General features: G+C 46.6%; 1 pseudogene; it reads left to right on the plus strand.

Moving 5' to 3' along the window:
• The first annotated feature begins 7,168 nt into the window (after window positions 1-7,168).
• On the plus strand, window positions 7,169-8,124 carry LOC136505937 (uncharacterized; annotated as a pseudogene).
• Window positions 8,125-9,027: the final 903 nt, after the last annotated feature.

Raw genomic sequence — 9,027 nt, forward strand, 5'->3', positions numbered from 1 at the left:
CCTAGGTCCTTTCATGTTTCCACCGTGTAAAGTGTGTGCCATAAAAAATATGTGTGTCACATTAAACATCTAGCCCGAAGTATGCCATCCTCTTGGGTCGGTGAAGACCACAAATGAGAGACCTAACTCCGATACCACTTGTAGAGTCGAGATGGCAGACTAGAGTGGGGTGAATAGTCCTTTCTAAAAATTAAATGCGCCAGCTAACCGAGACAAATGCGAAATTAAAACTATCGGTCTAGCCAAGACTACACTCCTTTATCTAAGTTCACAAGCACCTTATAAAAGATCCTAATTAAGCAACTAAGGTGTCAGGCTAGGTAGAGCTCACCTAAACAATTCTAGAAGCAAGGTCACACAAACCTATACAACTAGTACTCAAGCAACCGGGGAGCTCCTACACATGCTAGTATGCAAAAGCACAAAGCTCCTAAGCTCACTAGCAATGCTCAATAACAAGGCTACATAAGCCAAATTAGATAGCTTAAATTACTTAGCTACATAAACTAAGCAATGTGACTAACAAGGCTACTCAAGCCAATTAGTCACGCAAGGTAGCTACTTCTATGCTATACAAGCAAGAAGGTAACTAGCAAGCTACACAAGCTAACTAATTATAAGAGCAACTACACAAGCACAATATATACGAAAGTAAATACAAGCCTGTGTATGGGGATTGCAAACCAAAGGGAGGATGATGACATGATAATTTTTATCCCGAGGTTCACTTGGTTGCCATAGGCACGTCTGGTCTAGCGTCCGGTCACTAACTGTTCACCGCTAAAACGACCATATCTCTTAGCTCCAAACTCTGATTTCAGTGATCTGGAATATTTTAGAAACCTTACTAAGAGCACTACACATCCCACTTGCATATTTTATCCAAAGCACAATGGATCAATGTAGAATTCTAATCCAAGGACCATCACAAAGTTTGGAGCACACCGAAAGACCTTTCTTTCTTCTCCAAGTTGATCCGATTCAATTCCAACAACTTCTCCTTTGCAAATGTGCTAACACCACCAAGTGTACACCATTATGTGCAAGTGTGTTAGCATTTTCACAACCATTTTTAAGGAGTTAATCACTTATCTTGCCACGCCACTCGATCCTAGTAATGATGCAAAGTTAGATCACTCGAGTGACACTAGATGACCGATATGCAAACAAGTTTGCCCCTCTTGATAGTACGGTCATCTATCCTAAACCTGGTCATAAACTTCTCTACACACCTATGATTGGTGAAATAAAACATCGTATAGGTTATACCTTTGCCTTACGCATTCCATTCTATCTCATCCATCGTTGATGCAACACATGCACCAACCATATCACAAATGATATGATCCACTTCATATCATCACATGACCTTGTTGGTTCATCGATCTTGACCTCACTAGCTTTTCACCATTGTCTTCATCCATCGACGCTAAGTCTTGCTTAAGCTTCACCACCATGTGGTCCATCACTCCAAAGCCTCCAACTTGCCCTTCACGCTTGCAATCGGTCCATCAAGCCAAGTCTTGTCTTGATCTTCTCTACCTTAGTCATATGGCTCAATGTCATGTCTCATATGCAATGAGCTCCTTCATCACATGTGTGAGCCTTGCAACAAATCCAAGCCATCTTCACCGTCATGGCATGAGTTGCTCACACAAGTGTACCTATGGACTAATCACCTGTGTATCTCACATTTAAACACATTAGTCCTCCTATGTTGTCACTCAATTACCAAAACCAAACAAGGACCTTTTAGGCACGAGCACCGCCGCACCCATCCATGGTGCATGCTCCCTCGGTCGCCAGCTAGCCGCTAAGGCTGCTGCGCAAAGAGAAGCGTTGGGCCCTTGTGTGAAAGCCTTCCGACCTTGCCTCCTGCTACAGTTATAGCCTGTAGACGTGAAGAAGGCCACACCGAGATACGATGCATGTTGCAACTGTACATTTCAAATGTTTCTGATGTTTTAGATTTATGTTGCAGGTGTTTCATAAGGATGTTGCAAAAGTAGATCAAGATGTACACGTTTGTTTCAAGTGAGTGTATATTCCAAATATTTCATCTGTTTTAGACGTATGTTGCAAGTGTTTCATTTGGATGGTGCACAACTTGAATGGGATGTTGCATATATATGCAAGTGTTTCAAGTGTTTTTATACGTATGTTGTAAGTGTTTCATCTTGATGTTTGCATATGTTTGCAATGGCTACACACGTGTTTTCAAGTTTTTCTGGTGTTTTGCAAGTGTTTTAGACGTATGTTGCAAGTGTTTTAGCTGTTTCTGACGTATGTTGCAAGTGTTTCATCTGGATGTTGTAAAAGTAGATCGGGGTGTTGCACATGTTGTAATGCACGTGAGAAGCAGAGGGAGCGTGAGTGGTCTGGTGGTGCGTGCATCGTGGGCGCGTGAAATGTAGGCTCGGGCAAGGGCATGTTGTAGGGTCGAGATGGCGGACTAGAGGGGGGTGAATAGTCCTTTCTAAAATTAATCACACTGGCTAACCAAAACAAATGCGAAATTAAAACTATCAGTCTAGTCAAGACTACACCTCTCTATCTAAGTTCACAAGCACTTTAAAAAGATCTTAATTAGGCAACAAAGGTGCTGGGCTAGCTAGAGCTCACCTAATCAATTCTAGAGCAATGTCACACAAACCTATGCACTAGTACTTTACACAACCGAAGGAGCTCCTACACAACTAGTGAAGCAAAAGCACAAAGCCCCTAAGCTCACTAACAATGCTCAATAACAAGGCTACACAAGCCAAATTTGAGAGCGCAAATTACTTAGCTACACAAACTAAGCAATGCGACTAACAAAGTTACTAAAACCAAATTAGCGACTCAAGGGAACTACTTCTATGCTACACAAGCAAGAAGGCAACTAGCAAGCTACTAAAGCTAAGCTAGTCACAAGAGCAACTACACAAGCACAATGTAAATGAAAGTAATACAAGCTTGTGTTTCGCGGAATGCAAACCACCGAGAAGATGAAGACAATGTTGACATGATGATTTTCTCCCGAGGTTCACTTGGTTGCCACCAAGCTACGTCCCTGTTGTGTTGACCGCTCACTTGGTGGTTTGGTGACTAATTGGCATCACAAGCCAAGCCCACACGTCAGGCACCATAAGAACCTACCTCGAAAGTGAGGATAGCTCAATGACACGCTCAACTAGAGTTGCTCTTCATGATCACTCTAGAGCACCGCACAATCTTCATGGGTGCTTCAACGGAGTTACAAGCCACCAAATCATCTAGGAGGTGGTAACCTCTAAGAGTAACAAGCACCACTGGCTTGCAACTTGATCACCTAGTGTCACTCAATGCAACCTCATGATGCAAAGCACTTGAATCACACTGACTCACAATCGGATCGCACTCTTGCAAGCATAGGTGAGTTAGAGGGCTCCCAAGCACACCTACACAAGCCACCAAGGCTTAAGGGTGCTTAGCAACTAGCCCAAGCCCAAGCTCCACCTCTATATATAGCCCCAAGCCAAATAGAGCCATTGGAGGAAAGTTGCTGGTTTCTGTGAGGGCATCGGACACAGCGGTGCCCCTCCCAATGGCTAGAAACTAGCCGTTGGTCACTGGATAGGGGTGGCGATGACCACCCAGGTCAACCCTGCGAAGTCCCCACTTTCTAGAATTTTAGGGCGGTGCACCACCGTCACCATGGCGGTGACCAAGGTGATGACCCCCTTGCTCAACCACCGAAACAGCCAGCCTCGGGAAAAACACAGCGGTGGCACTGGACAGCACCCGACGGTGCACCACCCTGCACATGGTGGTGTACATTGTCACCGACGATGACCACCTCCACTGCTGCTGCTCTGAACTAGGGCTAGGTGGGCACCACCCTAGGGGTGGCGGTGCCACTAGACAAGGCACGGCGGTGCCAGCCTCGACACTCCTTCTCAGTCGAGACCAGCCGGGCACCACCACAGGGTTGGCGGTGCACCGAACAGGGGGTGGCGGTGCCACCCAGGCAACACCCCGAGCATGGTTTCACCTCCTTTTCTTCACCAACTTCTTCACCTTTGCAAATGTACTAACACCTCCAAGTGATCACGAACTTGTGCATGTATGTTAGCTTTTCACAAACATTTCCCAAAGGATTAGTCACTTAATTCACCACGCCACTCGATCCTAACACGTATGCAAGGTTAGATCGCTCAAGTGGCACTAGATGACCAATATGCAAACAAGTTTGCTCCTCTTAATAGTACGATCATCTATTCTAAACCCGGTCATCAACTTCTCTACACACATATGACCGGTGAAATGAAATGCCCTAGGTTATACCTTTGCCTTGCGCATTCCATTCCATCTCCTCCATCATTGATGCAACACATGCACCAACTAATCACCAAATGATATGATCCACTTCATATCATCACGTGACCTTGTTGGTTCATCGATCTTGACCTCACTTGCTTTTCACCATTGCCTTCGTCCATCGGCGCCAAGTCTTGCTCAAGCTTCACCACCACGCGGTCCATCGCTCCAAAGCCTCCAACTTGCCCTTCACACTTGCAACTGATCCATCAAGCCAAGTCTTGTCTTGATCTTCTCCATCTTAGTCACATGACTCAGTGTCATATATGATATGCAATGAGCTCCTTCATCACATGTGTACGCTTTGCAACATTTCTGAGCCATTTTACCTCCATGGCATGTATTGCTCACACACATGTACATGTGGACTAATCATCTGTGTATCTTACATAAACACATATTAGTCCACCTAGGTTGTCACTCAATTACCAAAACCAAACAAGGACCTTTCAAATGGCCTAGTGACTAGCTTCCCTTTTGCACATGCGGTGCAAATAAAATCTTTAGGATTAGTGAAGTCTCTATGGCCAACAGAACTGTTGATGATTCTTCTCATCATATCCAACTCAGGATGAGCCAAACGGTCATGCCATATTTTTTTGAATAGGCTTTCGTCGCAACTTATCCCTTAGTGGGTTTTATGTAGTACAAACCTGGCTCCTATGAGGTATGAGAATTTGGGGATTTAGCATATACTGTAAAGGGAAAAACCAACATTCATAACTTCAGGGCTGTAAATGCACTTCAGAAGCATGCCTAGCCATTCAGCATGTTGCAAATGCTCTTCAAGAACATGTATGGCCAAACTCTACATGCAGACATTGCTCTACGACTGTCATGATATCTTAGGGATTACTGGAGGTCCCTAAATATATCAAAGTTGTCGTCAAGAAGGTCATCCTCACTTTCGTCCATTTGGATTTCTTCACCATTTCCCTTTGCGTCGACAAGCATGTCGTTGCGTTCCTGAGCTTTAGGTTCATTAGTGAAGTGGGACTTATGTGGACTTTCCATGTCCTTGCTTCTGGAAACACCTTGTTAGAGCTCAACTAGGTGTTTCGGGGCATGACAGTTGTGGGACCAGTGCCCCGTGCCTCCACATCTACAGCAGTGATCCCGCTGCTCAGATGTTTCACATTTTACCTTCTTGGGGTTTCCCTTTCCTCTGCCTTTAAACATGGCATCTCATTTCCCCTTCCATTTTCCCTTTCCATAGCCTCCTTTGCGGTTGCGAGAAATCTCAACAACATTATTGGCGTGTCCTTCAGGCACAACCGTGAAACTAGTAGGCCGTGCAGAATGATCGTTCATGAGAACCTCATTCTATTGCTCTGCAATCAATAGCACTATTATCAACTGAGAGTACTTGGAGTACTTTGAGTTCATGCGTGCAGTACTATGTTGCTGGCATGGAGGGTAGAAAGAGTTTTCTTGACCATATCTGCGTCAGCGATCTTCTGGCCATATAGACGCAGTCTCGACACAATCCTCTGTAAAGCCGAGTTGTATGCTGCCACAAATGTATAGTCTTGGAAGCGTAAGGCGATCTAGTCCTGTTGTGCTCCGAAGAGTACAAATCGATTTCTCAACACGTTATCGGTACGATTTCTACTGAGCTAAGAGTAAGAAAGGTGAGAAATCGATGCCTATCTATCTATTATTCTTGAACAAGCACGTCACCTGTGGATGCCTGAGGCACCACGGCTGAGCATGGCTTCAACGCCAAAGCTCCAGGTTGCCTGAAGCAACCAGACCTTTAACTCTGATATACCAAATGAATGTTCGTCGGTGTCTTGGCAACACCAGGCAACACGAAGGCGGCACTGACGCCATTGCCGTCCAGATGTCAGAGATGGACTTACCAGCCCCGAAGCGCTAAGCACTGTAAAACGAATAACCGCCGTCCTGGAGACGAGCGTGGAAATCAGATGGCTGCCGTCCTGAAGACGTGCACGAAAATGAGACTGGCAACAGCCTACAGCAGGCACCACCGCCAGCCGCCCCTGACAGCTGTGAACACGGACGAGCAGGCCCGATGGGCCGCCGCCGCAGGTGCGGATGAGCAGGCCTCGATAGGTTGCCGCCGCAGCCACCCAGCCATCAGCGGGCGTGCAAGTGCGGGTGACTTGGTCCTGCCCTGGCCAGTCGCGAACACCCAGGGCCGCAGATCTGGCCGCCTCCGCCCAGAAGGCGCCGTGCACGCTATCATTGATGACTTGATATTTGTGTTGCTTATTACTTGTATTGATAATTTCATGTCCGTTTTCTTTTACTGTCTAGGGAAGCGTAGGACTGAATCTTTCAAGTGTTGTTGTGGACTAGGAAGATGCATGGCCGGTATCGGTGTCTTGGATTAGATATCCATCCCTATGCATGGAATGTTTCAAATACAGGTTGGAAGACAACGTTTCAAGTAGCGTTGGTGTATTGGATTAGATATCCATCCCCATGCATGGGGATACATGCATTTCTATATATGCGCTAGGAGCTAGAGATGCCAAGAAGCATGAATTGCACCCCATGTACGTAATGTAACCTTGTGGCTTGAGAAAGGGCCGGGTGTCTATTGAACAGACATACACTTTGCATGGATGTAGCTAATTATGGAACACTTATTAGCCGGCCGTGAGTCTGTCTTGGACCTATATATATGCTAGTCACCATGCACCACCATGCACCGTCCACTATTTATAGCAATACAATGGCCTTTCTTGGTTATTATTGAAAAGATGGTCCATCCAGTAACTCATCAACACATATATATAGGAGCACCACCACCCATCATCGTACTGAACCAACTCGATCTTTTGTTAGCATTAATCCGCGCGCCATGGCCAAGACTACGATCCTCCTCCTGCTTAGTAGTAGGGATGAAAACGGATCGGATACGGACGGATATCATCAATATTACATTTGTTTTTATATTTCTGTTCGGATTCGGATTCGAATACGGATAGTATCAACTATATCGGATATGATACGATTGGATATCGACATCATAAATATGCGATTTGAGTATTCGGATATGGATACGGTATCGAACGTTGGATATCCGGACTCGGATACGGACAGATCTCAACTCCTCTAAACGGATTTGGTTTCGAATACGGTCGGAAAATATCCGTACCGTTTTCATCCCTCCTACTTAGTAGTGTCCTTGTTGCAGCGGCGACGCAATTGTCCCCCGCCGATGAAAAGTACATTGGTGACCTCCACTTAGGCATCCAGAAGGTTCTCGATGCTGTCGTCTCCGCGCAGCCCCACCAGACAAGCAGTTGGAAACCTTGCATGCCGCTCAGAAGCACCTCAAACCCCTCAGTTCCGCTCTCGACAAGGCCAAGGAGTCAGGAGATGAGAAGAAAAATCGCCCGCCTCGTCCTTACCGTGAAGATGGCCACTGACATGATCAACGCTGCGCCGCCGGACAAGAAGCTCAAGGTGATGGAGGACTCCTTCAACTCGGTAGCCGCACCTAGCCCGCTTGATTGCCCCACCGTCGACAAGGCCTACTGCGAGATGCACTCCAAGGTTGAGAAGGCCGTCAATGGAGTCACCGCGGCTGCCCCAGCAGGCAAAATGTCGGAGACCCAAGCTGCCGTCGTCAAGGAAACATTGTACAATGCTGGCGCCATTATCAGCAAGACGTATGCGGATGGAGATGAGAAAAAGATCGCTCAAGTCCTTGCTGCCTACGGTAAGGCAGCTGATGCAGTCATTGCGGCCGCTCCTGCTGACAAGCTCATCGTCTTGGAGAAGACCTTCGCCACCGCCGCCACTGGGAATTGAAGCATTCATTGATCGAGTCGTCCATCCACGAGGGCGCTGAGAAGGCCACTTCCTTGATATATACATATCTACTTGGAGGGCGAGTGTTGTGGCTTTTAATAATATTAAAATTGATCGTGTGATTGAGCAGCTAGCAGTGAGTCAGTGACCTGTTCAAATGATCCGGACATGTTCTTAGCTTAATTGGGATTATTATTCAAAGAGCTAGCACGAGATGTTGGTGTTGTCCCACACACTTTTGTTGGCAGACCTAACTGGCATACCTAAACAACTCTAGAAAATGGTGTGTAAGAAAAATGCATGGCCCCATTATCGAGGCCAAAGTTTGTTATTTTGGTGATTGAATCCGTACGAACTGAGCGGTTCCACCATAGTGCGTGTATACCTTGTTGATAGTTTGTCTCCACCTGCATCTAACAAAAACGAACGAGCGGCTTCTACTTACATGCAAAACATAACTGAGAGACCAATGATGGTCACCCTTGGATGATGAGTGATTGACAACCGTGGTGCATGTCGAACTGATCATGCAGCTGTTGGCTTGTCGATCATGTGCACGTGTTGCATGCAGCATGGCAGTCGACCACATGCATGAGGTGAAGGTCAAGCCAAGTATTCATGTCGATGGACCAAGGGCAGTGAAGGATGAACAAAGGAGGCTAGCTTGGACCGAGGGACCCGAAGAGTTCGTGCGAGGTCATGGGAGATCCACATCATACATGTGAAGAGCAAGAGTACGTGCATGGTAGAGGATGGCGGAAGTCGGGCTCAAGGAAAAGGGGTGGCCCAGGAGCGGAGCCCAAGTATGTACCTGGAGATGACATGACGAGGCAAGGACATGCGTCGGCATCAGAGACCTTGCGTGGTGGATACATGAAGTGGCTCGGAGGAGCGTGCTAGGGT

The sequence above is a fragment of the Miscanthus floridulus genome, chromosome 14 (assembly GCF_019320115.1).
Source record: "Miscanthus floridulus cultivar M001 chromosome 14, ASM1932011v1, whole genome shotgun sequence".
Taxonomy (NCBI): Eukaryota; Viridiplantae; Streptophyta; class Magnoliopsida; order Poales; family Poaceae; genus Miscanthus; species Miscanthus floridulus.